This window comes from Oreochromis niloticus, linkage group LG3 (assembly GCF_001858045.2).
Source record: "Oreochromis niloticus isolate F11D_XX linkage group LG3, O_niloticus_UMD_NMBU, whole genome shotgun sequence".
NCBI lineage: Eukaryota > Metazoa > Chordata > Actinopteri > Cichliformes > Cichlidae > Oreochromis > Oreochromis niloticus.
In genome coordinates, this window is record NC_031967.2 from 44,579,248 (window position 1) to 44,587,024 (window position 7,777).

At 39.0% G+C, this 7,777-nt stretch overlaps 1 long non-coding RNA gene across 2 annotated transcripts; it reads right to left on the reverse strand.

Moving 5' to 3' along the window:
- Positions 1-1,163: 1,163 nt before the first annotated feature.
- On the reverse strand, positions 1,164-2,764 carry LOC109198915 (uncharacterized). 2 transcript variants are annotated; one of them, XR_002059451.2, is made up of 4 exons: positions 2,533-2,764; positions 2,309-2,428; positions 1,885-1,960; positions 1,164-1,572 (listed from the first exon to the last, which is right to left on the reverse strand). It is a non-coding gene; the product is annotated as an uncharacterized LOC109198915 (long non-coding RNA). The 2 variants fall into 2 exon arrangements; XR_003215614.1 differs by lacking the exon at positions 1,164-1,572 and having other exon boundaries at positions 1,828-1,960; positions 2,533-2,761.
- Between the last annotated feature and the right edge of the window lie 5,013 nt (positions 2,765-7,777).

Below are 7,777 nucleotides of genomic sequence, written 5' to 3' on the forward strand. Positions count from 1 at the left end.
TATCTACTTTGCAAGTATTGCAAGTTGCCCTGTTGTCATCCGTTCTCGTAAAGTATAAACAAACTTTTAAGCGTTTGAGCCGCTTAGGCGCCGTGTTTCCTGCCAGGTACGCTCCGACGTTCCGCAATGTGGTGACGTCATTCGGGGCGACTGGAATCGATAAGGGAATCGTTTGCAAAAATGGCAAACGATTCCAAGGAATTGAAACAGTGGGAACCGGTTCTCAACAAGAACCGGTTTTCGATACCCATCCCTACCTATGTGGTACTTTTTAAATACTCTGGGAACAGAGGCCATAAGAAGATCATTTGTAACCTTCACTAAAGCTGTTTCTGTGCTGTCATGAGCTCTGAAACCTGAACTGAAACTCTTCAAATAAGCCATTCCTCTGCAGATGATCTGTTAGCTGTTTGACAACTACTCTTTCAAGGATTTTTGATATGAAAGGAAGATGGAGATTGGCCTATAATTAACTAAGACAGCTGGGTAAGTAAAGGTTTAACTACAGCCAGTTTGAAGGCCTGTGGTACATAGCAGATTATCAGAGATAGGTTGATCATATTTAAGATTGAAGCATTAATTAATGGCAGGACCTCTTTGAGCAGTTTTGTAGGAATGGGGTCTAAAAGACATGTTGATGGTTTGGAGGAAGTAATTATTGAAGTTAACTCAGAAAGATCAATTAGAGAAAAAGACTCTAAATGAATATCAATGGTACTGAAAGTTGTATTCAAAAATTCAGCCACACTTATGGAGCTCCACAGTTCTTTTCCTGGTGTTTTGGTTGATATCTCTTGATTTTCCCATGTCAAAGAAACAGGCTCTGTGTTTTGGGCTGCCGGGGGATTCCCATGATGCACTGAGTATTTCTTCTTCAGTCACCTTTCTCACTCACTATGTGTTAATAAACCTCTCTGCACTGAGTCATACTTGTTATTAATCTCGAGCTCTCTTCCACAGCATGTCCTTGTCCTGTCTTTCTCACATAACCCCAACCAACCCCTCCCTGAGCATTGTTCTGCCGGAGGTGTCTTCCTCTTCCTCTTAAACTCAATTAGGTATAAACTTACTATCATCCAAACTGTGTGTGATTCTAAGTATATGTCCTTTTATCAATTATATATAATAACTAAATTATGAAAAGAGTTGAACAAGTTCACAGATTCTGCTTCAATTTCAATTTCAATAATGCAGAGACATGCTTGTTTGAAGCTTTATTCTTGCAAAAAATAAACAAGAGGAAACAAGAAGTTTTCTTTGCAGAGAAAAAAAATCACTACCAGTCCTTTGGTAACTAGCCTGCTCTTATTAAAGACAGGACTGCTTTAAAGGCTGCCTCATGGACAGCCCAGCTTGTGTTGGCTGGTCATTTTGTTATGACAGAGAGAGGAAAAATATAATGCTCCAAAACGAAATGAAGTAAGAGCGAGCAAAACACAAACACCATCATATATCAGTGTGTGTTTTATGGGAATTTCATGCTCCAGTGTCAGTCCAAGAATGATCAGATTTTCTTGGCGCAGACAGATGGCAGATGAGCATCACACCACATATCATCCCAGCACTTGAAAACTGAAAGGTTCAAAAGTAGAAATCAGTAAAATTCTACACAAATCAAAGCCCAAACACTTGTTAACCACCTGCTATTATTTGTGTCTTTGATCACAGAAACTATTCACACACATTAAGAATTCATATTAATAATTGTGTTCTAATTTACCTCCACGATTTATCTGAAGGCAATCCTGATTGCGATCATTATTGGGCTCTCTAAAGCACCACTTCTTAAAGGTAAAACAGGTCCCATCACTCCACAACCACTCACCCTCCTAGAAGACAGAAATTGGACTTATTGGTTCAGACAGGTCAAAATGTTAAGCCTACCCAGAGTCCAAGCAGATCATCTGACTTTAAGCACATAGCTTGAAGTCTTGAAGCTGCTGTCCCTGCATTAGTTGCCCTACAAATGCATATGAAAGAGCAGCAATGTTCAGAGTGATACCATGAGATATAAATCAACACACATCGTTTTTTAAAATTAATCACTGATCTTTTTTTTTTTTTTTTTAAATCACTGATCCCAACAAAGAGAGGAAATACCTTCAACAAGCATAAACATTTGACCACACAGCATTCAATTAATTTTCAAAAATGCACTGTGATTGATATGCTGCTAAGCTATGGTGGTGAGTTTCAAAGCAGAGCCAGGGAGAACCCAATGAGAATCAATAAGAGAATGGATAATCAAATTGGAGTTAAATTCTTATCAGTTCTCATGCCTACACCTGACAAATGATAAACAACATACCTCTGATGCATCAGTTCCTCCAATCCAACTTTCTTTTTTGCCAGTCAGCCTCTGAATCTCACGGTACTCATTGATGTTGCGAACTGATGTAAGATGTGCCCCCATGATCAAGCAGCATTTCTTAAATGGAGAAGGAAAGCGAGCAGAGGTTTTCAAAGTAATGAGTACGTAACAGTTAAAAGAATGTGGTTTAATCGGTATTGAAGACAATACAAATAAGTTACCTCAGCATCAGCCCAACTCGCGACTGTTGAATTAAAGAAAAAGCAGCGATGACCGTACTTAGTCCAACCACCAGGACAACGAGGGGACCTCTTGACCACGTGACTCTTGGCTGGGAGCAAATGAATAGCTGTTCATGTGTCTCTGGCTGATATCTTATTTTGTATTATGTTTATTAATCATACAAACAATAACTGAAAAGTTGCACAAGTGACATTTGACACTGAAACATTAGTTAAGTGATTGACAGAGTACAGGTATAATGAAGGCTCTACACTACAATGGCAGCTACACTTGATGATAATCACAGAGTGTGTGTCGGTGAGAATGCACAACCAAATGGTTGAGCACATAAGGCTTTTTCCATTGCTTTTTTCTTGGTGTGGTACTTAAAGGGTTAAGTATGGGCTTTATAACAGCCAGACACTTGAAAACATCCTTTGTACTACAAACATCAAGGTGTTTTGTTCACCATGACAATAATTATTGAAAATCTAGAAAATATTGCTCACCTGGGAGCATCAATCCCTCTACTTCATCTCTGGCCTCTGCACAGTGAAGACACGGACAAATAACCACATAAAATATTGACTTTGACCATCAATTATCTGCATCTGATAATTATAAGAAAGGTGTACATTGTACTATTCATTTATATGTTTAATTAAAATTATATACATAATAAAAATTATATAATGATACTCACCAGCAGCCGTGGTTAGAGCCACCATTGCACAGAGAACTGCAGACACAGTTAGCATCTTCATGGTGATTTTTAGTATCTTTGAGCAAATACAAAATGAATAACAGTTTATTAAAAACAGGACAGAAAAAAACCAATTGAATACTTTTTGTAGAATATTTTCTATTTCTTTTCATTATTAGCCAGAAACTACAACCACCAAGTGTGGATGCTGAGCTGCTCTAGCACCAGCATTTACATGTTTATTATATTTACATATAAGTTTAACAGGAATGTAACATTGAAAATACTAACACATATATTTTTTTCAGTCATACCTGCCAAACCTTCATCACATTTCTTTCTTTTCCAACCAAAACCAGAATAATTGCCTCACACCTAATTTGATTTCCTACTTACTTAATTTCACATACTGACTGAACCTCAACAGAGGTTTTATGAACACAACTACAGAACAATTAGTCTTATTAACTATGTTTCGAGTTCTAATATTACAGAATAAAATATCCCTCCTGTTTAAAACAGCCAATAATGTGTTCCCGGCTCTTGAGCAGCCCATTGTGACTTTTTGGACCCATAATTGTCATTAAAAAAAATGAAGCCACATTTACTGTAATATGGGAGTGTTTTCAGAACCATCTTCTACAAAAACCTGAGTGAGACGTCTCTGTGTCATTGACAGACTTTTCTCGTCACATTGACACTTAGCAAAATGATGTTCTAAAAACACTATCTCACAATTATAATGATATCTGTGTCAATTTACTCAAATCTACTGCCACAATCATTTGATCCAATAATTTGAGTCTATTACGTTTTTTCTGATTTATTTGTAACGGTTAAGTTTTCTGTCTTTTAGTTTAGTCATTGGTTTTCCTGTTAAGTTGATTATACTCCCGGTCAATGTTTTCTTATCCCTGTGTCATTCCCCGTTTTCTGTCTGAGTCTGTCATGTTTTCTGTATCTCGTCGTTCTTGTGTTGTGCTTTCATGTATGTTCTCTCATGTCACCTCTCACTCGTGTCCCCTTGACCCCTGTGTCATGCTCGTGTTGTCACAGTCTGTCTCACTGTTTCCTGTTTTATTTTGACAGTCTCATGTTACATGTTTAGTGTGTTTAGTTTTGCTTCCCCTGTGGCATCATGTTCATTTGTTTCAGCTGTGTTCCCCATGTGTTTCCATTTCCCTCGTTACCCTTCTGTCTATAGCTGTGTCCCAAAACGTTGGCTGCATCCTTCGGAGGACCCGGCCTTCGCGGTCTACGTGGGCCGGGTCCTTCGAAGACCGAGAAGGCCGGAAGTGCGAGGCTGTGAAATGGGACGGTCTAGCCTTCAGATTTGCGTCACCGCTGTGTCGGTGGAGTTTAATAAACTCGGCCGTCTGCTCCTTGCTATCTAAAATATAACAGGACACTGGCGTAAATTCTCGACCGTCTCACACTTCTGTTTAATCAGTTTTCTTTTTGACGTTTATTCAGCTGTGTGAAAATCCCGGAGGAACCCACCCGATGGATTAATAAAGTTTTATTTAATTTAATAATCTAATAACTTTGATCTCAGCCAACCCGATTTACTCACGAACAAATAAAACACCGAAATAAGGCAAACAATTACATTTTTAAGTTATCCGAGTGACTTATATATCATGTTTAACCTGAGTAGCGAAAGAGCGGGGGTCTGAAAACGATGAAGCCGGGAGTCCGCTTCTCTCGCCGGCTCGAGCGACCATTGAATCCCCCGGTTTGCTATCGAGCGGGTGGGTAACAGATGTCTCCGAAAACGTCGGCGCACTTTTGCAAATATGCGATGTCTTGATAAACCAAGCAGATATTTGAAGTGTACACAGCTACATTCTCGCCTGAAAATATGTTAAAAGTTTATTTTGTGACCCAGAAAGATTAATAAGACTAATTTTAAAACTTAGTAGCGGCCGCCATTGTTGGCAGCTGAAATTTGGCTGGACCGCGCTATGAATTCTGGGATATGGTGGGCCACGAAGGACACACCCAACCCATCCTTCAAATTCGGGGAAATGAAGGACGCATTTGTCGGCTGCATTTGAAGGAGTCGACGAATTGGGACAGCCTTCGTCGCCTGGCTGTGACGTAATCGGCCTTCAAATGCGGCCTCCGGAGGATGCAGCCGACGTTTTGGGACACAGCTTATTTAAGTCCTCGGTGTTCCTTTGATCAGTGTCAGGTGGTCTGCTTGTCTCCCCGTGTTTCTGGTCTGAAGTTTTTCCCCACATTCCTTGTGCTTTGATCTTAGTTTAGTTTTTCCCAGTATAGGTTTTAGTTTAATCTTTGTTCTCTTTTGCCCTTGTTTTGCATGTTTTTCCTACCCTCAATAAACGGCTTACTTTTTGTTAAACCCTTTACCTGCCTCAAGCGTCTGCATTTCGGTCCGCTTAATAAATCCAAGGTCTGCTGCTACAGCCCTCTTACACCTACAGAGAGATTTTGTGGTAGAATTCCTGTTCCTAAATTCAGTTAACGTCAGACATAAAGAAAAGTGTGTATGCTTTTGAGTCTTACAGGCCACACAGAGAATAAAATGCCATAGTAACTTTGCTCAGCTTAGCTTTTTATTTTTTAAAACAATTCAAATTCATATTTTAACCAATATACTCTTAGAAAAGTTGACATCTCACGTCACTCCTCATGTATTGTTGCAGCAAAATAGAGAAACAAAATGTGATATGACTAAAGGGGTTCTTCAGCTGGTATATGAGATTACTTGTTACTGACAAGCAATACGCACAACATCATAGTCAGGATCGTCACTGCACATTTTATCTCTTCAGTATCAGGGAAGCAGTTCCTTAGTTTGACCCATTTCAATAGTTAAAATTTGACTCTGGTTTGAGACTGACCTGTGACATGAGACCCAGAATGACCGTCTGTAGCTAAAAACACTCTCCAAATAAACGGAGCAGCCTCTGCAATGATCCACATGCAGACTAGAATGAGCTTCAGTCCAGGAAACAGTGGAACAAAGCTTCTCTCTGTGAGGACAGAACATATACTTCTCATCAACACTTCTATCAAAACAGAAATAAAAGCATCTACAGCCACTGCACCATGTAAAAACTTTCACTGCAGCTCTCCAACCTTTTTTTGTGCAGGTTTTACATCTGATCCCAGACCTATAGACAGTTAAAGTAGCCAGTCTCTTTGTGTCTAAGATTTGAGCATCCATATTTATACAACTGAAAGTTTTTCAAATCCAGCCCTGATTTTTGAAATGTGCTCTGGAATTATTTCATTGATGTCAACAGAAAGAAGAGAGAAAGCACTGGAAAATAAAATACAGATTCCAGCGATGACGCTAGGAAAATTTCTCCAGGAAACTCCCTCTTCCAGTCAGCAGCATTATCCTGTGTGTTTTTTGGACAAAATTTAGTTTCTCGAGATCCACCAGGCTAAAAAGAAAGGCTTGTTTTGAGACATCCATATTAAGGGTTCACAGCATGAATTTCCTCATATTTTAGTGTCTACCTCTGATTGACCATGTCTCTGTGATTCAGACCTTTTTCGCTTTACATTTTTGTTGTTTACTCTTAGTGTTCATCCACTTTACAGAGGAATAAAGCATCCATTACAATACCCCTTCACCTCACCGAGAGAACTCCTCTCACAAGAAAAGTAACACCAACGAATAAACATCTAAACAACAGAAAAAAAGGCACTACAAACACACTAAAGAGAAAATTTTCAGGAAATTTGCCCATCGTGCGACATGCTAACAGAATCACTTATCCAACACATCTGCTCAGAGAGAGAGAGAGAGAGAGAGACAGCTTAGGCCTTCACTCAAGCAGTTATGGTTAAAAATTAGAGATGAAAACATAACTTTAGAACTTTAGAAGTTTAGAAATTATGTCTACACTTAAGTTTTGAAACATGTTTTGAAAACTATTACTTCTTCCCAAGGCTGTTGGGTAATTTATGATAAATGAGCCATTATAAATGGTGCTCACTTGGTGGCAGTTTGTATGGCTCATCTGTGCAGTCTGTTTTAAATAAAAACCTTTACATAACAACTTATTTCATACTGTGATCTTCACATGCTTCACATGCTTTAAAGCACAATCTCTACTTGATATCCTGTTGATTATATTCACAGTATTTACCTATTCTGTCTTTGGGGATAGCTTCCTAGCTATTAGCTTAGCTCTTAGTCACTAATAGCATGGCTTCTTCACCTGTCCCCCACAATTTTCTGCTGAGTGTGTCAAATGTTTAGCTACTCCTTGGCCTCCTATATTTATAATAAAGGCTTGTAATGAAGCTGTTTATACCTGTGGAGGCCAGGCTCAGTGAGATGGAGAGCCAGCTCTGCACCCTCAAAAATCCTGTAGCTAGCCAGTAGTCAGTGTGGCCAGACATAGCTTAGCCACTGTTAGCAGATTGTCTCTCTTAAAGTGCTTTACCTATTTTTAATATATAAAACTGGAAGATATAATTCCTCCACTTTTCTTCAATATCATGTACAAACACAGTACAGAGCAGCTACCTAAACTCTATTCTCATATAAGTTGATTATC